This window comes from Acinonyx jubatus, chromosome D3, assembly GCF_027475565.1.
Source record: "Acinonyx jubatus isolate Ajub_Pintada_27869175 chromosome D3, VMU_Ajub_asm_v1.0, whole genome shotgun sequence".
Lineage (NCBI taxonomy): Eukaryota > Metazoa > Chordata > Mammalia > Carnivora > Felidae > Acinonyx > Acinonyx jubatus.
In genome coordinates, this window is record NC_069392.1 from 19,070,972 (window position 1) to 19,095,319 (window position 24,348).

At 40.8% G+C, this 24,348-nt stretch overlaps 1 protein-coding gene and 1 long non-coding RNA gene across 5 annotated transcripts in view; one reads left to right on the top strand and one right to left on the bottom strand.

Annotated features, from left to right (window-relative positions):
• Positions 1 to 24,348, bottom strand: part of UPB1 (beta-ureidopropionase 1) — a 69,509-nt gene that overhangs the window by 41,029 nt on the left and 4,132 nt on the right. The gene's annotated exons all lie outside the window — the stretch shown is intronic.
• The window catches only part of LOC113595117 (uncharacterized), a 69,949-nt gene that overhangs the window by 11,402 nt on the left and 34,199 nt on the right, over positions 1 to 24,348 (top strand). For all 4 annotated transcript variants that reach the window (XR_008291758.1, XR_008291759.1, XR_008291760.1 and 1 more), the window contains exon 2: positions 6,406 to 6,532. This is a non-coding gene — a long non-coding RNA (uncharacterized LOC113595117). The remainder of the gene's footprint in view (positions 1 to 6,405; positions 6,533 to 24,348) is intronic.

Genomic DNA, 24,348 nt, shown 5'->3' on the forward strand with positions numbered 1-24,348 from the left:
TGTAGTGTTTCAAGGAGGGGAGGTTGAAGGAAGATTTTATTTTTGAAAAACCAAAAACAAGAAAAATTAACTCAGAGCTAAGTTAATGGGTGATCAAATTTGAGATGTTAGCAAAGTGTGTCAATAAAATTTGGATTGTAGACTGACCCTGAAAGCAACTCCGGAACAGAGAATTTCCAGAGAAGTGTTGAACAAAAACAGCGTTTGTGTAATCAGTTTCAGATAGATAAGTTCTTATATGTTTAAATGTCAGCTTTATTTTATTATAATCATACCTCATTTCTGTGGAAAGTGATGCAAAACAGCATTGATAATAGAGACTAGCAGAGTGTGAGGAGAAAATAAAACTGTAGCAAATACATAGAGACCATCCTACTGGCATAGAGTTAATTAAAATGTTTAAAAATTCTATATATACAACTCAAGCCTGGGTACAAACAATTTTAAAAGTCACATTTCTAAATCTAACTATAGTAAGACCTATTACATTATCTCAGAGCAGAACAGTCCTACTTTGTCTTCAACTCAGTATGCCTTCAAATGAAGATACCTTTCTCTTTTTAAAAAAAACTTTTTTAGTAATTAATTTATTTAGAGAGAGACAGAGAGTGAGTGGGGGAGGGGCAGAGAGAAGGAGAGAGAGAGAGTCCCAAGTAGGCTCCGCAAGCTCAGCACAGAGCCTGATGTGGGGCTCAAACTTGTGAACCACGAGATCATGACCTGAGCTCAAACCAAGAGTCAGATACTTAACCAACTGAGCCACAGGCACCCTGTGGTTACTAACATCCTTCTTTCAGCTTCCCAGACTTAAAAAAACTTCAGTGTAGGGGCACCTGGCTGGCTTAGTAGATGGAGTACGTTCCTCTTGATCTCAGGGTTATGAGTTCAACCCCCACATTGGGTGTAGAGATTACTTATAAATAAAATATTCCAAAAAAAAAAAAAAAGAAAAAAAAAGAAAGAAAACTTAAGTCTGATTCTTATTTCTTTTTCAAATCATTTTTAAAGTTTATTTATTTATTCTGAGGGAGCAAGAGACTGAAAGCAAGGGAGAGGCAGAGGGAGAGAGAATTCCAAGCAAGCTCCACACTCAGCACGGAGCCCAGGGTGGGTCTCGATCCCACAACCATGAGATCATGACCTGAGCTGAAATCAAGAGCCGGTTGCCCAACCGACTGAGCCACCCAGGTGCCCCCTGATTCTTTTTTCTTACATTAAACCTGTTACTATCCTTTCTGCCTTTGAAATGTCTTGCATTCTGCCCCTTTTTCAGTCTTACTTTATCCACCACTATCACCTTCTTTGCTGGAGCTGGCCTGGATCACCGTATTCTCTAGGAAGCTCATTTCTCTGATTTCTTTTGTCTCCTAATAGAGCTGTTTTAGGTTATTTTTCCTAAAATAACACTCCCATTGTATGTATGTATTTGTTACAAGACCTAACACATTGATTTATAAGTAATTATTTATGAGGTACTAATTTGAGTACCCGAGTACCCGTCTCTGCTTGGATTTTGATATCTTTGAAAGCAGGAACTATGTTACTTATCTGTGCCAACAGTGCTTATTACACAGCGGTGTGGCCCCAATTAAGTTATTTACCTACTCTGTGCTTCATTTTCTCATCTGTAAAATGGTGATAATAGTATCTATCCCAAAGCTCTGCTGCATTAAAAGAGCATGCGTGTGTGTATCAAAAGGTAGCTTTTGTGTTATGATAGCTTTTGTGAATGGTTGCTTTTGCATTATTGGAGCACTCAAAAACAGTTACAGCTTTCTTATTCGAGGCAAACTCCTTTTTTCCTGACTCTTGAGGGTCTCTGTTTTCTGGACCACCTTATCTCTCCAGGTTGGTCTCATTGTCCCCCAACATAATCTCCCATCTCCCCATTAGGTCACACTCCTTTTTGTCCAGCCAATGCTCGGTGCTATTTACCATACCATTTCCATCCTGGAGCATCCTGCTCCTTCCACTGTCCCTTTGCAAACCCCGCCCATCCTTTAAGGTCCTCAGGAACTCTCTCCTCCTGTGTGAGGTCTTCACCAGAAGTTCCACCTTACACCCACCTTTTTCTTCTGAGTTGCTCTGGCATTTGCAGTTTGTATCTCAGTTTATGTACTTAATACTGTAGTTTCTTATGTTTATTTTGTCTCTCCAAAAAGAATATAGGCTCCTAGACGATAAGGAGTATATTATATTTCTTTCATATTCTCTACTATCCATGGCATTGTTCTGGGGTTGTATTCATTCATTTAATAAGCTTTTTTAATGCATATTTAATGACTCTAGTAGGCAGTGGGATACGATATTAGTAAGAGATGCCTCCATTCTAATGGGGAGCTAGAGATATAAATATTCAGGATTTTCTATGGTCAGTGCTAAGGGAGATTTTAGAGCAGATGATTAATGCTCAGATCTATTAATTAGGTAAATCACAGATCTGAGCAGAGGGTGAGCTGGGTGGGTGACAGGAAGCAAGGGCTTCCAGTTTAGAGCATTAGCTGTGGCATGACAAAGGCCTGAACTTAGCACTGTACATAGAGAGGGTGAATTTAGGAGATATTGTGGGAATAAAAGGGATTTGTGACTACTCAAATACAGAATATGGAGGATAGAAAATACATCCAAGATAACTCAGGCTTCTCACTTGAACATTAGTTTGATGGTGAAACCGTTTGGGAAACAAGAGCCATGAGGGGGGGAAAAAGCGAATTTAGAGATTTAGATACCTATGGAACCTCCAAAGAGATACCCTATGATCTGGAGTAAATAGTTGGGGTTGAATCCATGGGAGTGGAAGAGAGCACCTGGACACAGGTTGCAGAAAGATGAGAGGTTGAAAGTGACTGAGACAGCAATGTTCACAGAAGTCAGAGGAGATGCAGAAATGAGCAGGCCACTCAAGGTCAGAGTGCCAAGCAGTTGTTAATGCTCCAGGGGTCAATTCACAAGTGTGTATTGAATTTAGAGTTTGGGAGAGCACTGAAATGGGCTAAGCTGTCCCTAGCAGTTCAATATATAGTGGCCAAAATGAATTGAATAGGGAGAAGGAAGGGCCAACTGTGAGGATAAACGTTCAATAAGCTTGGAATGACAAGAAGGAGAAAGAACAGTTCATTGAGGATGAAATCTGGCTATTTGAAAAAATGAAGCTCTTTTGAATGTTGTTTGTGAAAAAAAAGGGAAGGAGCCAGAAGGTGGAGAAGGCAGTGTCTGTTGTGTGCTGGGCTACCTACAAACCCTTTCACACATTATTTGATTCCATTCTCATCATCACCTTGAAGTGGGGTCTCCTGTCCACTTGACATATGGGGCTTGGCATGGCTAACTAACTTACCCAGAGGGGTGAGGATTTGTTGGGCTACAAAGACCAAATACTTTCCACCACATGTTACTGTTTCCAGGCCTTTCTCACTCCTTTAAAATTTGTTGGTTCAGATTTAGAAGGAGGTGGGAAGGAATGGGGCCAATGTCACTGTATAGAGGCTGCCTCAGGAGCAGTAAGAATACTATCGCCATGACAAGAGGCAGGATGTAAAGAAGAATCTGAACAGAGTAAGGCCTGGAGATGGACACAGGGAGCTGAGGGGACATACCAAGCCTAAGTTGATCATCTCCTAAGAAAGGGGAGCAGAAGAGGGTAGAGTGAGGATATAAAACACTAACTGGATGATTGACAATTAGAAATCATCACTGAATAGCAGTGTTTAAAGTACTTTGGTAAAAGAAGGGAAAGTTGGTTAAAGATTTTAAAGATTTTTTTATCCTATCTGAAAATGCTTTCACTTTCTTGGGATTTAAAAAAAGAAGGAGAAAGCAAAAAGGAGCCAAGTTAAAAAAAAAAAAAACTTTCTAAAAAGGGGTAGGAAGAATTAGAGGATCACTATATGGTAGAAAAACTATATGAAAGTATTTTTATGTTTATATAAATTTAAGTTCCATTCCCTAAAGAATAAGTGATAAAATATCAAAGAACTCCAGATTCTTAAGATGATGCAGAGAACCCAAGGCCTTCTGATATAACAGAGAGCCCTGAACCCTGGAGTGAAGAGCCTTCCTCGAATCCTGGCTTTGTCACTAGGTAATTCCCATCATCCTCTAGGTCTGTTTTCTCAGCTGCAAAATCTAGGGGTTGATCTATGATACCTGAAGTGCTTTTGAGCTCGGAATAACTGTGCTGGTGTTTGGATGCAGTATAACATAATAGTTAGGAGCACAGACTTTGAGAGTCAGGATGCTACAGTATCTCAGCACCTCACACCCAAGTTGTACAACAGTAGGCAAGTGATTAGCCTCTCTGGGCCTCAGTTTCCTTATCTGTCAACTAGGGATACTAATAGTGAGTAACCCACTAAGCGGTTATGAGGATTCAATGAAAAAAATCTATAAAAAGTGCCTGAGAACAGTAAGTACTAGAGAAATAGAAGCTATTATAGTTATAGCCTGTTATAGATGCTGTTATTCTGATACTCTTGCCACCACTGAGATCACACAGTTGCACCTACATGTGGTTGCAAGGAACAGAAGGTAAATGGAATTAACCAATTGGAGTGTGCCAGGTTCCCCTTTTGGGAAAGGAATGAAAGGAATCTTCAAAGATCTGAGTGGTCAGGACCTCTGAGTTATGATTCAGCCACAGTCAACTGTCAAATTTTCCCACAGCTCAGTGGAAAGTCACTGAAGACTCCGTGAAAACAGTGCCACCCCTCCTTCAGTGTTTCTCTGCTAGGACATGCTGCTGACTCTGGAGGTCTGACTAGATCAGTGTTCCAGCAGGGAGAGGATAGGATCTAAGCAGGCTTGGTAGATTTACCAACCCAAGTACTAAGCATCTGCAAGTGCTTCTGATGTGCCAACAGTGTTGCAAGACTCAAGCCTGTGAGACTTTGTTGTCAACCCAACTGTGGGGCACCATTGTTGTGGGTGTATGGATTGTTTTTCCAGGCAGGGACAATGATGTAGTGAGGGTCACAGTTTCTTTCAGAATTTGGAATCTCAGGTCTCCATTCCCTGTGCCTTTCTCTGTGTGTAAAGTTAAGATTATGGACACCACCTTGAGAGAGAGCACATATTAGTGATAGTCACTAAGATTTTAAAGTTTTCTCAAATTACCCCAGCAGATGGGGCGCCTGGGTGGCTCAGTCAGTTAAGCGCCTGACTTTGGCTCAGGTCATGATCTCAAGCCTTGAAGGCTGGTGAGTTCAAGCCTTGTGTTGGGCTCTGTGCTGACAGCTCAGAGGCTGAAGCCTGCTTCTGATTATGTGTCTCCCTCTCTCTCTGTCCCTTCCCTGCTCACACTCTGTCTGTCTCTCTCTCTCAAAAGTAAATAAACATTAAAAAAATTTTTTTAAATTACCCCAGCATTAATGTCCATTAATGTAACTGGACACAGTTTAAACAAAAGTGGAAACACTCACACATTTGCTTATAGTTCTAACATCTTTTGAAATCTTCTTATGTCAGTTTCTCAAATTTCAGTTCAAGATCCCTTTTGTTGAGTGTTTCTCCCCCTTCCTCTTTTTAGTCTTGCAGAGGAAACCTGCAGCTAGTCCTGCCCTGTGATGTTCAAGTAACTGTTGGTGACCTGCTAAAGCTCTTTTTACTTCTTATGTTTGCACTTTCAAGAGTGGACATGGTATGGTGCAAAGCTAGTTTGGATTTTTCCCTGCATTGAGGCCTACTCAATACAGGAATAGACTTTAAAACCTACGTCTTTTGTCTAGGTGGGAACTTCTTATAGCTGACCCAGGACCAGATCCTAGATGCCATTCACCAGACATTGGTCATCATAACACACCTTTTAATAGCATTTTAGGGGCCCTGGCATCTTCACTCTGAAAATTTCTGCTCTTAGCCTCACCATTTCTCTGTGTACTTTTTTCTCTTTAGGTAGATAACTAGGGTCTCTGCCCTTTGCAGAATAATCTACTCCATGGTATTTGAAATGACATACAACATCTTTATAGATAAAGATACTGAGGCCCAAAAAAAGATAATATACTTGCCCAAGTTCATACACACATTAATAGAGGTCAAGCCCAGAATGCTGACTTCTCTGAATCCTGCTCTGTACTGGATCTGTTAAATTAGTGAGCATCTTCTTTTAAAGGAGGGGTTAGGATGAGTGAAGAGAATGAGACTCAATGAAGAAAGGATAGGGCTGAAGCAAAGAACCCAGGCAGAGAGAGGGCTCTGGTTAAGCAGAAGGCCCAGGCAAGCAGTGGGTAACTGGTTATGGGTGGTTAGAGGAGATGCCACAGGGTGAGAAAAAGGCACAGAGAGAGTTGAGAGACCACCACTGCTTGTCCTACTTGAAAATCTCACCCAGCCAAACAGATACAAATACCCCTCTAGAACTTACTATTTCTACAGCTGTGAAATAACTGCTGCTTATCTTTCCTCCAGGAGATTCCTTGGAATGAAACCAATGGGAGATCAGGGTTTGGGAGAGTCTCATCAGAGCAGATGGGCCAGCAGCAGCCAGAAAGCTTGTTGCCTTTGGCTGAGAGCACCATCCTGGATCTGACGTCTTGTGAGTAAACCCCAGCAGGCTCAGCCTTAGGCCAGAGTGAAGTTGGCCTGCTTCTCCTTGAAGAGGAACCTAATGTACTCCCACATCTTCCCTCCCCTCTTGTTGATGTGAAAATCACATTCCCAGAGAGCTCTTCAACTTAAAGCCATGTTGCCCATTAACAGCCCTTGGGAGGATGGCTTCTTAGTGCTTTTGGTCCCTTGGTATATTTGAAAGTATGCTGCATGAACGATCAGGAGGCCTGGGTTCTGGTTCTTACCCAGCCACAGTTTTTCTTGGGGCCTTAAGCAAATTTTTCCTCCCTAGGCCACAGTTTTTCCTAGCTACAAGGTTGTTTATAATAACGATAGTTTCCATTTAGGAAATATTCATTTTTATGTGCAACATATAATTTCATAGAATTCTTTCAATAATCAGTCCTATGAGATAGGCACTGTTATTGTCCCATCTTACAGATAAGAAAACTGAGGCTTAAGAATTCTCATCCCCTAAACATCCTATTCAAATCTCTAGCCCCCACCCCTGGCCAACACTCCTTTCTCTGCTTTATTTTAGCTATAGCACTTAGTTCCACATGAAATACTATATATTTTACTTTTTTGTTTTCCCTTTTCCCCTACAAGACTGTAAGCTCCATTAAGGAATGGATTTTGTCTTTATGTTGTTGTTGGTCATTTGCTGTGTTTCCAGGGTTTAGAATAGTTCCTGGCACATGGTAGGCACTCAAATATTGGTTGAATGAATAAAATGGATGAATGATTTCTTGGTAGGAGTATAAATTGGACTCTATAGAAGTCAATTTTGCAATGTTAATTTTCTTTTTTTTAAGAAAAATCTCCACACTGGGTATATCCAACATGGGGCTTGAACTCATGACCCTGAGATCAAGCGCTGAGATCAAGAGTCAGATGTTTAACCGACTGAGCCACCCAGGCACCCCTAGAGAATATACTCTTATGGTACACTTGTTTTTTTCTTTGTTTTTTGTTTTTTATATGTTTTTTTAGTGGATACACATTTTATTTTTATTTTTATTTATGTATTTAATTTGGCACACTATTGTCTTTTAAGTTTTCTTTTTCAGCAATCTTACTGAGATACAAGTCACATATCATATCATTCACCCATTTAAATCGTTCGTATTCATTTATTAAAAAAATTTTTTTAGTGTTTATTTTTGAGAGAGATAGAGCATGAGTGGGAGGCGCAGAGATACAGGGAGATACAAAATCTGAAGCAGGCTCCAGGGTCTAAGCTGTCAGCAAAGATCCCAATGCGGGGCTCAAACCCATGAACTGCAGGATCATGACCTGAGCCGAAGTCAGATGCTGTTTTGTTTTGTTTTTTAATTTTTTAAATGTTTATTTATTTTTGAGAGGGAGAGAATATGAGCAGGGGAGGGGCAGAGAAAGACACAGACACAGAATCTAAAGCATGCTCCAGGCTCTGAACTGTCAGCATAGAGCCCAACACGGGGCTCAAACTCACCAGCCATGAGATCATGACCTAAGCCAAAGTTGGATGCTTAACTGACTGAGCCACCCAGGTGCCCCATCCATTTAAATTATTTAATTCAGTGGTTTTGCTATATTACATTATTAATTTTTTTTAATTGTGGTAAAATATGTATAATATAAAATTTTCCATTTAAACCATTTTAAGCATATAGTCAGCAGCATTAATTACATTCATAAAGTTGTACAACCATCACTACCTTTTCCAAAACTTTTTTACCCCCCAAACAAGAACTCTGTAACCATCATAATAGTCTTTTGTAATGTTTGATTTTTAAAAATCTGTGCATGTGTTACTTTTTTATTCTAAAAACTAATTTAAAAAAGAAAGTAAGTCAGGCTTAGAAATTTAGTAACTTGTCCAAAATTCCATAGCTCAAAAACAAAAAACAAACAAACAAACAAAAAAACCCACAAAATTCCATAGCTCATATTCCATGGCAGCAACCACCAGTTTAAAAATGAAATAATAAAAATTCTTACAAGAATCAGATTTTAATCATCTTTCTGGTCACTGTAAGGGGTGTTAGATATAATCTAACCCCTTCATTTTACAAATGAGATAACAGACTCAGAAGTAAGATAGCCATTCCAAGTCAGGATGTGCATCAGAAGCAGGCCTCCTAATCCAAGGGATGGTGTTCAGAGTGGGTCACAGAAGAAGTCTCTTGCCCTTGACAAAAAGTGAGGCTTGAATCCTTCCTGCCCAAAAGGGATTTAAAAATCTCCCACTTTAGATCATTCTTGTATGTACCCTGTACCATACTGCCTTACTCATAGGGGATAAGGCCATTGTACCCTGATATTGTTTCTGTTCATCTGAAACCATGTAGCAAACCTTCAGCACATATCTCAATTTTTACTTCCAAGAAAATGTCTGATTCCCCTAGCACATCCAAATCCCCACTTGATTCTTAACTCTTATGAAACATTATTATTTAAAGCACATAATTAGCAATCAGAGAATGATGTGAGACATTTTATAGCTATATCAATTTATGAATCCATTCTGCCCACTAGTGTAAACTCCGGGAAGACAGGAATTGGGAGGTTGATTCCTTGTAGTAGGTACACAATAGATGGTTGATTGGGTTAATTGAGCTGAAAAATAGCTATGGTATGAGATATGAGTTTGGGGGGTCTTGTTTTTGGTTTTTGAGATGTAACTTGTTCAAAGGGTTCCTCTGTGCTTCCCAGAAGAGATGCCTACTAGATCACAGAACGTTGAAATTGATGGAGGTTGTGACTATTCCATCCCCTGGTCACCAAGAACCAAGTATGATCCTTCCTTTGTCATACTTATCTTGGAATCAATAACACCCTCATTTATGTGATTGCTTACAGTTCCCCCTCTCCTCTACCCCCAATAGACTAGAAGTTCCACAAGAACATAGACCATATCTGTCTTCGCTCACCATTGTATCCCTAGCACCAAGCCTAGTACATAGTAGGTATTCAAGAAATATTAGTTGAAGGAATGAATGAATGAATATATCACCTTGTTTTATAGATGAGAAAACAGAGGCACAGATAGGTGTGGTTCTTAATGACAAAGCTACGATAAGTCTTTTAGTTTTCCTTTGTGTTCTCTCAGTATTGGAATTGGAAAATCTTGGAGTCTAGTGTCTTTCATTTTACAAATGGGAAACTGAGGCCTAGAAAGGGGAAGTACTCACTCAAGTTCACAGAAGAAAGTACTGGCAGAACCAGGCCTAGAACTCAGGTCTCCTGACTCCCAAGCTAGTGCTCGTTCTTTGTAAAGACATAGAAAAAACAAAGCTGGATTGGGCTTATTGCCAGGCCCCTGCAGGAGGTCACATAGCCAAGCAGCTCTCAGAGTTCTTGTCTATTCTTAGCCTGAACTCTTAGTGACTCTGGTCTTCAGCAGCCTTTTTCCCCCTTTTTCCTTTGCATTTGGTTTTTTTTTTTTTGTGTATATGTGGTGCATGTTTTAAATAAATGGTGCTACGTGTAGGAAATGGTCTTCAGCACAGTCCTTCTACAGAGGCCCTGAAAAGAATAAACGTGAGAGAGGGGCCCTGAGAAAACAATTGGCTTCCCTCCTCTGAAGTGACCCCAGTGCCCCAGAGCAACTCTCTGTTGCTTCTCACAACTGCCAACAGGTTAAGCTCCTCACACAATAAGAAGGAAATCACTAGAAAGAATTTACAAGGAGAATTGGCTGTTAGTATGGGCTGCTGATGTCTCACTTTGATGAAGACCAAAAATTAGTTCTTCCCAAGCTGTGGTGCCTTTTCTTTCTTTCATTTTTTTTTTCTTTCTTTCTTTCTTTTTCTTTTTGGCTGTGGTCCCTTTTCTAATTTCTGCCTCAACTTTCCACCTATAAGACATTTATCAGCCACCAAAAGTGAAATAGGGGCACCTGAGTGACTCTGTTGTTTGAGTGTCCTACTTCAGCTCAGGTCATGATCTCCTGGTTTGTGAATTCGAGCCCCGCATCAGACTCTGTGCTGTCAGCCTGTCAGTGCACAGCCTGCTTTGAATCTTCTGTCCCGCTCTGTATGCCCCTCCCCCCACTTGCGCTCTCCCAAAACTAAATAAACATTTAAAAAATGAAATAAAACTCCTTTCTTTAAAAAAATTTTTTTTAAATGTTTATTTTTGAGAGAGAGAGAGAGACAGAGTATGAGCGGGTGAGGGGCAGAGAGAGAGGGAGACACAGAATCTGAAGCAGGCTCCAGGCTGTGAGCTATCAGCACAGAACCTGACAAGGTGCTCAAACTCAGGAACGGTGAGATCATGACCTGAGCCAAAGTCAGTCACTTAACCAACTGAGCCACTCAGGTGCCTCAAAAGCTCATTTCTGATACAAAATTCTACCCTCTTAAAACCTCCTTCTCTACCTTGCCAAATACTTATTCTGAGCAAGTAATTTAAGCAGCCACCGACTTTGGTTATTTGGAAAGGACCAGAAACAGAAGATAGAAAGTAGATAATATTTCAAAAATATAAATGACCAATGAGAAGTTGGTCTACATCAAGTTCAAAGGAGGCAGAATTTACTCTGGGCTAGGCTAGGTCAAAGAAAATTCAGGGGAGCAATTTGAGCTAGGTCTTGTGTGTAGTTATCTACTGTTGTATAACAAATTACCCCATTTTGTGTATTAGTGTCTATTGCTGAGTAACAATAGTGTCTATTGCTGAGTAACTACCTCAAAACTTAGTAGCTTAAAACAATAAATATTATGTCACAGTTTTTGTGGGTTAAGAAACCAGGTGCAGCTTTGCTGGCCACTCTGGCTCAAGGTTTCTCATGAAATTGCAGTCAAGCTCCCAGCCTAAAGGCTGAACAAGGGGGTAGAGGAAAAAACAATTTCAAGTTCACTGAAGTGGTCATTGGAAGGCCTCAGTCCCTCATAACATAGGCCTCTCCACAGTGCTGGCTTCCCTTAAGAGAGACCAAGATGGAAGCCTCGGTCCTTTTGTAACCTAGTCTCACAAGTGATATCCCGTCACTGTTGCTGATTCTTTTCATTAGAAGCAAGTCACTAAGTTCAGCCCACATACAAGTGTGTGAATACCAAGAGGCAGAGATCACTGGGGGCCATCTTAGGGGCTACTACCACACCTTGCTGGATGGATAGGATTTAAATAGGCATAGAAAGCAATCTAGGTAGGGAATAAGAATGAAAGTACAGAGCTTAGAAAGGTTTGACTGGTGTGATTTGTTTGGAGCAAGGCAGATGAGGAGAAGTGTAGAAGGTAACTAGAGAGGTTGACTGGGCCCAGACTGAAATGGAGTCTTAATTTTTAATTTTTTTTTTAATTTTAGAGGGAGAATGAGAGCATGGGGGAGAGGGGCAGAGGAAGAGAGAGAGAATATCCCAAGCAGGCTCCATGCTCAGCGCAGAGCCCAATGCAGGGCTCGATACCCAACCCTGAGATCATGACCTGAGCAGAAATCAAGAGTCAGACGTTCAACCATCTCTAGCCACCCAGGTGCCCCTAACTGAATTTTTAAATGCCAGGCCATAGAGTTTCATTTTTATCCTCATGCTCTTATCTATATTTTCCCACTCAACTGTAAGCTCTATAGGAACAGGAGCTAGGTCTATTGTATTCTTATTGTATCTATGATTTAGAATAGAAGTGGGCATTGTAGTAAGTGATTAAGAAAATTTGTTGAATGAGTAAACCTATTAAGTTAATGTGTGAGGAGTAATGCAGAGTTACCAGATTTGTCTTTTTAATTCTAATGGAATTCAACCTCAAAAGAAGCCCATGGGGCACCTGGGTGGCTCAGTCAGTTAAGCATCTGACTCTTGATTTCAGCTCGCATCATGATCTCACAGTCCATGAGATAGCCCCACGTCTGACTCTGCACTGACAGCAGGGATCCTGCTTGGGATTCTTTGTCCCCATCTCTCTCTGCCCCTCCCCCGCCTCAAAATAAATAAATAAATTAACATAAAAAATAAGAAGTCCACATAATTACTTTTGGAGTTCCCAACCAAGATTTAAACTTTGTCTCTTATTTCTAAGGTACCATTATTTCAATTACCCAGCACATAACAAAGAGGAAAGTTAAGTTTTAATCATGGACCTATATCCTTCCCTTGGACTACAAGCTCTTTAAACAGCTTATCATTCTGTTAAGCTTCAGAATCTTGGCATACAGGCAAAAGAAGGCAAACTTGGTGTCTAAGAGCAGACAAAGCCGGTTTCCATTCACTCAGCAATTCAGGAACATAATCCACAACTAGACAGGACAAGCTCCTAACAGGGTCCTGACCACCAGCCGCATTGCCTCCTCCCCTTGCTGGCTGGCCAGAGTGCCTCTAGGAACCATTTTTGTGCATTATTCTTCAGTATGAAGGGAGAATTTGTTCTGGGGAAGGGAGTAAAGGAATCAAAACTGTTTAGGTGAGCGTTCTAGTTTGCTAGAGTGGCCATAACAAAATACCACAGACTGGGGGGCTTAAACAGCAGAAATCTACTTCTCACAGTTCTGGAGGCTAGAAGTCCAAGATCAAAGTGTCAGCAGGCTTGGTTTCTCCTGCGTCTTCTCTCCATGGTTTTACAGATGGCCACCTTCTTGTTGTGTCCTCCCATGGCCTTTTCTCTGTGAGCATACATCCCTAGTTGTCTGTTCTCATTTTATAAGGACACCAGTACTATTGGATTAGGGTTCCATGCTTGACCTCATTTAATCTTAACCACCTCTTTAAAGGCCCTGTCTCCAAACACAGTCCCATTAGGGGTTAGGATTTCATCATAAGAATCTAGGGGGGTGGGGGGTGGGGGGCACAATTCAGTCCATAACAGTGGACAAGGTTTATTATACATGGGCCTCCTGTCACCTCATCCATGCTGTTCTAAAGGAATGATAATCTCCCATTTGCAGAGATGGTGATCAATAATTCTTTTTTTTTTTTAATTTTTTTTAATGTTTATTTATTTTTGAGACAGGGAGAGACAGCATGAACGGGGGAGGGTCAGAGAGAGAGGGAGACACAGAATCTGAAACAGGCCCCAGGCTCTGAGCTGTCAGCACAAAGCCTGACGCGGGGCTCGAACTCACGGACCGTGAGATCATGACCTGAGCCGAAGTTGGACGCTTAACCGACTGAGCCACCTAGGCACCCCGGTGATAAATAATTCTTAAAAATTCTTCACATCCACTGTCTCACGTGACATTACAATAGCCTCCAAGAAAACAGAGGTGGTGGTGTTACCTCTCCTCTACAGATGAGAAAACCACCCAGATGAGGGTTCACAGGTTCATCCAATCACAAAGTCTAGAATCCAGTTTCTGGCTCCTGAACCAGTCTCCTTAATGCTCTGCTTTGGGATTATCTGCTCTTGACCATTCAGGAGCAGCCTCTGCAACATCCCTCCCTAGATTCTAACTGCCCATGTTTTCTTCCTCCTGCCCTCCTTTATCAAAACTTACCCATCTTTCAAGGTCCTTCCATTTGATTTTCAAAGTGACAACCAGATGGCTGAAAAAAAAACTGTGAATAATCCATGTTGATTTGTTAGTGAGAGATTAATTAGGACGGATCCTGGCCAATCAGATTAACAATCTATATTTTATAGCTTGCAAAATATTTTCTTCACATACCACATCTAACTTACTTCCATGCTAACCAAAATTCTATGAAGTAGATGCTATTATTAGCCCTGATTTTTAGGAAAAGAAACAGCCTCAGACATTAGAGAGTCAGCCTAACAGGCAAGTAGCAGAGGTAGAACTTGAACCAAATACTGTGTGCTCTTTTGACTGTGTCTTGTTCCACTGCCAAACTTTACCAGTTTGCTTAGAATAGTATTTTGTTGCACAGATGTTTTCCTCTAAATATTCCAAGATGTGGCTCCTTCCCTTCCCTGTTGAATCTGTGCTGACCTACCCTCTGTTGAGCTCCCACATTGTTGGGACTTGAGTCCAGTTCCATTCCTATTTAGCTGGGGCAACCACAAAGACCTTTTTTCCTTTTTGCTAGGCTTTTGTTTTTTCTTCACCTGTAGTTAATTTCATTGGCTGGGGTCATTTTCCAGTTTGAAGAGTCTAATGAACTGTCTTTATCTTCTATTTCACTCATCCAACAAATAGGTATTGAAAACCTGCAATGTACCAGGCAGTGTGCTGGGTACTTTTTATTTACTTTTTTTCATTTCTTTTTAATACAAATTTGGATCTTTGGGTGTGTCCTGCCAACAAAAAACAACAGGAAAAAAAACCCAAAGAATGAAAAATAAGAAAGAAAAAACCTCCCCTCAAAAGGTTCTTCTTGGGGCACCTGGGTGGATCAGTTGGTTAGGTGTCCAACTCTTGGTTTTGACTCAAGTCATGATGCCAGGGTTGGGTTGTGACATCGAGCCCCATGTCAGGCTCCATGCTGCGCATGGAGCCTCCTTAAGATTTTCCCTTTCTTCCCCTATTGCGCGCTCTCTCTCTCTAAAAAACAAAACAAAAAACAAAAACCTGATTCTTCTTTTCCCCCTCGCTCCCCTGCAAATTTGCATATCATGGGACTACAGCGGTTTTACAGAATGCAATATACAGTCCATGAAGAACAATATAGACACGGTCCCTGCCCTCAGGGAGTTTACTTTGTTACATGCCAGGAACAGAAGCTTGAAAGCATATAGTCAAGTCCTTTTACTGAAGAGAAAAGTGAGCCATGAGGGTAAGTTACTTATACAGGGTCACAAAGCAGTAAGTGTCAGAGAGGGGATCTTGGAAGCTGGGTCTTTTCATTCCTAGCTTAGGGTGTTTTTCTTCCACATAATACGTTGTACTGAGATCTGGTCTCAAACTGTGGCTGCTGACAAGAGGACTCAGTCTCAGAAACTACTCCTATGGAGTCTCCATTTCAACATCCTGAAGCAGAAACTTTTCAGTTTTCACTAAAGACACAAGTGTACAAGAAACAAAGTCCAATGTTTGGTTATGAACCAACCCTAAGCAGGACCTCCTTCTTGTTCTTGCTGCCAGAGCCAGAGTCTGTTTGTCACTAGCAGAGCGCATATTTTTCTGTCCCACTCACTACACTTCTATCCCTTGCTCTTCTCCAAATTAGGACTGAAGCTATAGATCTAAGCCCTGCATACTTGGTATTCTGTAGACAGTTATTCACAAAACCTTCACAGGATTTCTCAAGGTGAGATGCTGAGACTTAGTCTAAGTAACTTATTGAGGCAGCAGTAAGCACAGGTATGGGATTAGCCCCCATGTTACTTCCCTAATGGAAGCACCTTCATACGTGTGTTTTCCATGACCAGTAGCTCAGAAAACCTAGCGCCAGCAGGTTAGCACCTACATGGGGAACACCTGTTGGCATAATAGGCCTCAAGAAGTGTTAATTTCATTATTCATTCACCACACTAATTTTTTAAAATTATTTTTATACCAGGCACATAATTTAAAAAGTCAACCAGTTCTACAAGGTTTATTAAGACAAAGAGCAGTCCTCAGCCTCCCTCCACCCGCTCCCCTCACCCCACCCCCCCACCCCTGTTTCCCCTTCCCTGGAGGGACCATTTTCAACTTTTTTTTAACTAATTCTTTTACCTATCTATAAATAACATGTTTGTATTCCTACTTCCTGATTTTTCAGTTCAAGCATTATCTGTTGACTTCCCACAATGGGAGATGAGGATTCAGCTCCCTTTTCTCCACTCACCCCTTTTATACTTAATGCACACTTCCCAGGCCCCCTTATTCTCAATAGATTTATACAGTAATTTTTGGTGGATCAATAATTAGTGTACTTGTTATTATAACAATGCAAGTGTGACTCACAGCTAAGCCACATAGTCAACCACGATTGCTTTTCCTTTACAACATATCTTTTTGTTTGATTATCTTTTTTTTTTTCATACATGTATGTTTCTAAGATCTTATCACTAATTAGCCTTAAACTCTCCCAGTTACCCAGGTGTCTTCTCAGTTTGTTCTAAGGAAGGTCTCTTGGAGCCTTCTCTCCTGCTCAGAGGGGGAGACTACAGCTGGCCTCCTGGATCTTCCCTTTACTATAGTCTGGGGAATTCCCTTGCCTCTTTCCTGTGTTGGATCACCTGTTTCTGGATCCCATGTCTTCTCATCTCCTGCTTTCTTCCCTCTTTTTGATGACATGTATTTTCTAGAACTTCCTGAGAGTTCATTAGAGGGAAATTTTTTTAAACCTTGTGTGTCTGCCTCAGAACGTTGATAGCCTGGCTCCATTGTCTTCTAGCTTCCAGGGCTGCTGTTGAGGCCAAAGCCTTTTTTGCATGTGACCTTGTAGGATTTCTTTGTCCCTCATGTTAAGAAATTTCACAGTGACATACCTATTGTGCTGGCCACTCAGTGGCCCTTTCAATCTGAAAACTCATGACCTTTGATTCTGGAGTGTTTTCTTGAATTAGTTTGTATCCTTTGTTGTGTTTCTAAAACTCCTGCCATTCAGCTATTCAGATGAATTTCTCATCTGTTCTTTCCTAGTTTCTTTCTTCCCTTTCTTTTATTCTTTCCTAGTTTCTATCCCTGTCTTTTTACTCTACTTTTTGGGAAGTTTCTTCAATCTATCTTCTAATCCATCCATTAAGTTTTTCATTTCTGATGTCATAGTTTTTCTTTCTAAGGAGCCCTATTGGAGACTTTGCCCTTGGGGGAAAAAATCCCTCTTAATGGAGTTTTAGATATAGTGAAATTAGATGCACATATTTAATCCATTATTTTTGCCCAATATCTCTATATATGTTGGTTATTTAATAATCCCTGCCTTGCATTTTTATCAGATCCTTTAGGCTTTAATAATGGTTTTCTATCGGTTAACATATTTGACCCTGACAGTCTGGATCATGATATCTGGATAGGATCTTAGGATTGTCTAGTTCATGTCTACCAATTTACAGAGAGAATACCTGATTCTCAGAGAGCTGAGGTGTGCTCTTGGAAAACACTTGTTTCTGCCAGAATTTACCAGAGTTGTGTGAGATGGGTTATTTGGCAGGTATACTGTACTCACATAGTTTTGGGGGGGTTTTTTTCACTCTTTTCCAAAAAACGTTATATTGAGGTATAATTGAGATACAATAAGTAAACTGCACATACTTAATGTGTATGATTTGATAAGTTTTGGCCCATATATATATTCTCGAAACCATCATCACAATCAAGATACTGATCACCCCCCAAGTTTCCCCATGCCCCTTGTCGTTCCTCTTATCTTACCTACCCCCAACCCTTCCCAGGCAACCACTGATCTGCTTTCTGTCACTATAGATTAGTTTGCATTTGCTAGATATAAATCGAATCATAGAGTGTGATTTTTTTAAGGGGGGGGTGGTTTCTTTTTTTTTTTTTTTTTTTTTTTTTTACATATAGTTTTTTTGGGTACTTTGGAGACTGTAACTGACTGTCCAGGTGAAAACTCTTTACCAGCTCTACATCCTTCTACATTCTTTCTCTTCTACACCTTCCCGTCTTCCTCTTCCGGCCTTAGTGGCTACTGCCTACAATGTTCTAGTCCTCTCCTCTCCATCCAAGCCTGTTCTCAGGAAGGACTGGTTTATTCATTCAAACTGAGGTGACTGATACAATTTTACATGTGTGACTTGTGCCAGTTGTACAGAAGACAAAACCTACATTTGGCTTGTGTCAGAGATAAAGCTCTATCAATGGATTTTCAAGCATGAGCAAATAAGTTTGGAAGAGATTTTTGGACAAGGCCTCCCCTGAACCTCTGAAAGTACACCCTGTGTGACAGAATCCTCATGTAAGACTGACTCTGCCTGCAGACAGGCAGGATGAATTGAAATCCCCTCTGGTCCCATTCAGAATTTTGGTTTCCTGAAATGTCAGCCATTTAGGAGCTAAGAAAAGAACTAATGTCTCTCTGGCTTTCCTTCCTTTTGGTCTGTTTGGTAGAGAAAACAATCCTGTGTGGATTAAAGGCCACTCAGAAGGGCAGGGCCTCCTGTATTTGGTCTTCACATCCCTGGTCCAGGTGAGAAGTGGCCCTGGGCTACTGGACCAAGGTCCAAGCTGGCAGTGGCCCAAGGATTACAGAGGAGCCTGGCAAACCAGCCTGGCTCTGAAGATGTCTTGCTTGTCTCCCTTCTCTTCTTACTTATTTTCATATTTAATCTTTAACTCTTCATTAATTAATTCACATTTAATTCTTAACAGCATTGTGAAGTAAGAGAATGGAAATATTTCTCTATTTTAAAAATGAGAAAAGGGAGATAGCATAACCTGCTGAACTTCAAAGCCTTTCTTAGCTCTAGCCCTCCATGGGGAACCCCAGGCTACCTGCCTGCCTGTGCCGGGAACACAACCTCTGGTCTACAACAAAGGAGTCAGGGCAAGGAGCAGAGACCCCCAGCGCATATACTCCCAGTTCTTGTTCCTCCCTCCACTGCCTTATGTGACCATCACCCCAGGGGCTACCATGGCCTGTTGGACAACCTGCCTAGGAGAGGAGGGCAAGGCAGTAGTCCTCAACAGTCTGTGGGAAGGGACCCACCAAACATTTCCATTTCCAGCTTAGCACAAAGCTTCTGGTTAAGGAGGAACACATGCAGCCGTCCCTTTGGCTGAGTTAGACATTTGTTCAGTATGGACTCTGCCAAGATGAGGCCAGGCACAGTTCCCAACCTTACAGGTCTTAAATAGTGGGAAGCCTAACCATGGTTTGGAGAGGGGGAGTTGGTTGTATAGAACCCCTCCCTTAGTAACCCAGGAAAGATGTAGTGAAGGCTAGTGACACAGTGAAGGAGAAAGGCACAGGGAAGAAATGTAGAAGGCCAACTTGGCTAACTTCAGTATTTTTTCAGGGCTGGCCAGCCCTGCCTCAAGGGACCCCAGACTGGCTGCTAGTGTTCCTGTGCCAGAGAACTCAGTGGCACAGAGGCTACAAGCAGGAGGAGGCAGGGAAAGGGAGCAGAGCTGCCAGAGTCCAGCTTCTGGTGTGAGTCCAGCAGCCCCCACTCCACCACCATGCTTCATTTCTCTTCAGTGACAAAACTCTCCACATCAAATTTTTTGCAAATTGGACATCCCATGATCCTTTTAGCAAGAGGGCAGGCATTTCTGCATCCCAAGAATAATATAAAGTTAATTTCTCACTTATTTGATACATTTCTATTTTCCTATCTTTTATTTCACTTGGTTCTATTAACGAGCTCATGTGATAGCCAGGCAGAGATTATTGGCATCAAACAGATGAGGAAACTGAGGTGCAGAGTTTGATTTACTAAGTCACATGGAGAGTTAGTGGTAAAATCAGATCCAAACACTTCACCAGCCAGAAGGGGTAGTAGTAGCTGAGGCCAGAGCTACCTAGGGATGTTTGAGAGAGTGAGTGCCCCATGCTGGGAGGTGGGGTAAATTCTGTATTTACCATTCTGTGAGATAATCTGTAGCCTTACGTGGTATAAGGAGCCAGAAGGCCAGGATTTCAGTTCTAATTCTGGTGGTCTTCTGCCATGTGAATTTAGCATGACCCACCTTTTTTGAGTCTTTGGTTTCTCATCTGTAATGTCAGAATTAAAAGGACCCAGGAATGTTTTAAGAGGAAGCTGTATGTAAATTGTATAAGATTTGTTGAGCTAAAAGTGAGGAAAAGGACAGCAGCCGTGAGCACTGGCACACGGCACTGGGAGAAATTCAAAACATAGTCTAGAAGTAGCTAGAGAAATTTAACTTGGAGTATAAGACCTCATTTTGTCTTTCATATGGTGGTTCCCTGAAGGGGCCCAGCACAGTTTATGTATCCCCTCCACCTCTGAGAGTTGCTTCAGCTTTTTAGTATCACAGTGACACAATGAACGTCCATGTGCTTGGTTTTATATATACATACATGTTTGTGTGTCTTTATTGAAGATTGAGGCCTAGAAATGGAAACTGCCAGGTCCCAGGGTACTCACATCTGCACCTACACTGGGTATCACATATTTCTATCTCCTCACTTCCCCACCAACACTTAAAAAAAATTTTTTTTTAATTCAGTTTTATTGTGACATAGGTAATACAAATCATAACGAGCCAAAAGAAGAGATGCATAGAATGATGTCTGGGAGGGCCCCGAGATTGAAACTTCTGTGTCATCTCCCCATGGAGTTAAGATGAATCACCCTCCTACCATATCAATGTATAACAATACGCACTGAGTATTATTAACCAGGGACCCAGAATGCCTTATCAAGTGCTCACAGTCACCCAAGCTCTGCTGTCCAGAGTTTTATTTTTATTGGGCTTTTATTACATAGGCATGTGAATTCAGTCCCCATCCTTCTCCCCTCCCTGAAGGACACACTTAAAGTACCACCAACACTTTCAAATTGTTGAGTAACTATGGATGGCTGCAAAATATAGTTTAATTTGCCTTTCCCTAATTACTAGTGAGATTGACTTAAAATTTTTTTTTAACTTTTATTGAAGACATTTGACATGTAACATTGTATAAGTTTAAGGTGTACAGTTAGTTACTTAAATACATTTATATATTATAATATGATTACCCATGTGGGGATATTTATCATATCACATAATTATGATACAATATTATTATCTATATTAATTATACTATGCATTAGATCTCTATGTCTTATTTACTACTCGTTACAAGTGTAGTCATCTTTCCCCCCACCCCCACTCTTAGCCCCTGCTAACCACCATTTTACTTTCTGTTTTTACAGACTTAAGTTATTTAGATTCCACATATAAGTGTTATCATACAGTACTTGTCTTCCTCTGCTTGGCTTGTTTCACTTAAGCATTAGGTGCTCAGAATCCATCCATGTCACAAATGGTAGGGTATCCTCCATTCTTATGGCTGAATAATATTCCATTTTGTATATGTACCACATCTTTTTTAATATTCATCTATTGATGGATTTGGGTTGTTTCCATAGCTTGGCTATCATGAATAATGTTGCAATAAACTTTAGAGTGACGATCTCTCATCAAAATCCTGTTTTCATTTCCTTTGGGTGTATACCCAGTAGTGGAATTGTTGGATCGATTGGTAGATCTATTTTTGAATTTTTGAGGAATCTCCATATTGTTTTCCATAGTGGTTGGACCAGTTTACATCCCCACAAATAATGTATAAGGGTATTGAACTTATTTTCACATGCTTATTGATCATTTAGGTTTCTTCTTCTCAATTGCCTGATCATAACTTCACCCATTTATCTAATAGGGTTTTTTTTTAATTTTTAAAAATATTTATTTATTTTTGAGAGAGAGACAGAGTACAAGCTGGGGAGGGGCAGAGAAAGAGGGAGACACAGAATCCGAAGCAGGCTCCAGGCACTGAGCTGTCAGCACAGAGCCTGATGTGGGGCTCAAACCCACGAACCATGAAATCATGACCTGACCCGAAGTCAGATGCTTAACCCACTGAGCCACCCAGGCACCCCTAAAATTTTCTTTAATGTTTGCTTTTTTTGAGAGAGAGAGAGAGAGAGAGAGAGAGAGACACAGAGTGCAAGTGGGGGAGGGGCAGAGAGTGAGGGAGACACAGAATCCAAAGCAGGCTCCAGACTTCGAGCTGTCAGTGCAGAGCCTGATGTGGGGCTCAAACCCAAGAACCAAGAGATCATGACCTGAGCCGAAGTTGGACACTTAACTGACTGAGCCACCCGGTGCCCCCCTAATAGGGTTTTTTTTTTTTTAATTTTTTAGTTTTTTTAAGTAGGCTTCATGCCTAGCGCAGAGCCCAACGCGGGGCTTGACCTCATGATCCTGAGATCAAGACCTGAGCTGACTGAGATCAAGAGTCAGATACTTAACCAACTGAGCCACCCAGGCGTCCCAGGTTTTTTATTTTCATAAGAGCTATATACTGTGGACACTGATCTTTTAGTGATTATTGATTGTATGCATTGCAGATACCTTCTCCCTGTTTGTAGCTTTTCTTCATCCTTTCTTTATGTTGTTTTCATTGGGGAAAAAAAGTTTTTAAACATTTCAATTAGTTAAGCAGCATTTTTTTTATGGCTTTTGCTTTTGTGTTTTAAGAAAGAAATCCATCTTCGCCCTGAGATCATAAAGATATTTTCTTATATTTGCTTTTAAAAGTATTAAAATTTTTTCCACTTGTATTTTGTTCTCAATTTTGCTTTTCCATATGAAAACTCCACTTTCTTAGAATCATTTAATGAACACTCCTTCTCTTTTCTTTAGTTTGTAATGTGACCTCTACCACATAACACATTTCCATACACAGACAAGTTTGCTTCTAACCTTTTTACAAAAATTTTTTAAATGTTTGTTTATTTATTTTGAGAGAAAGAGAGCACGAACAGGGGAGGGGCAGAGGGGGGTGGGGGAGAGAGAATCCCAAGCAGGCTCCATGGGCTGTCCTCACAGAGCCCATTGTGGGGATGGATCTCACGAACTGTGAGATTGTGACCTGAGCCGAAATTAAGTCAGTTGCTTAACTGGCTGAGTCATCCAGGCGCCCCTGCTTCTAATCTTTATATCCCAATCGCTTTGTCTCTTTGTTCCTATACCATACTATTGTAATTACTTGGGCTTTATACTTTAGATATCTGTTAGGGAAAATTTTCACCTTCTTCAATAGGAAGAAAATTATCGTGGGTCTTCCTGACCCTTTTTCTTGTCACACAATATTTTGGATCCAAATTGTCAAATTTCATGAAAAATTCTATTGGGATTTCTAGGAGAATTGTACTTGATCTCCAAATTGATTTGGAGATACAGTAAAACCTTGGCTTGTGAGCATAATTTGTTCTGGAAATGTGCTTGTATCCAAAGCACTTGTATATCAAAGTGAATTTCCCCATAAGAAATAATGGAAACTCAGGTGATTCGTTCCACAACCCAAAAATATTCATATAAAAATTATTATAATATTGTAATATAATACAAAATAATGAAGAAAATACAAAATATAGAGAAAAATAAATTAACCTGCACTTACCTTTGAAAACCTTCGTAACTGGTGTGAGGGAGACCAGAGAAAGGAGGGTTATTGTGTAGGATGACTTTCACTATCACTAACAGAATCACTGCTATTGACTGATTCAATGGAATCTTTTTCTTTTCATGTAAATTTAACAAGGAACCTATCCCAAAACACTTGCTTTTGCCTCTTTTCAAGGATTTTGTGGAAATGTGACATTGCATTGTCATTAAACAGATTCATCCCTCGCAGTGCTACAGCCTTATTCGGGTAGTGCTTTTCTACAAAATTTTGCACTGTCTCCCACATTTTACACATCTCCCTAATCTCATTTGAAGTGAGAGATTCCTCCACCTTTTTCTCCTCTTTCTCTGCAGATGAGATGCAGATGTAGACTTCTCATAAAATCTTGCAATTCCGGCCACTCGTATCCCTCATTCATACTTCTTGATGATTTCCTTCTTAACTTCCAATGTAATCATTTCCTTCTTACTGCCTTTCTTTTCACCCTTTTCCTGCATGGGGGCCATTGTATACACTTTCACGGATGTTGACTACAGTACAGTATTTTTTTAAAAATTTTTTTAACGTTTATTTATTTTTGAGACAGAGAGAGACAGAGCACGAACGGGGGAGGGGCAGAGAGAGAGAGGGAGACACAGAATCGGAAGCAGGCTCCAGGCTCTGAGCCATCAGCCCAGAGCCGACGCGGGGCTCGAACCCACGGACTTCGAGATCGTGACCTGAGCTGAAGTCAGACGCTTAACCGACTGAGCCACCCAGGTGCCCCTGACTACAGTACAGTATTAATAAACTCTTGTCATATACTGTATTTAATGTAACTGGCAATAAGGCAGCAGAGGTCTGTATCTGCAGGCAGCCTGACCTAGAATGAAGCAAAGCATTCCTAAGCTTACTCTTG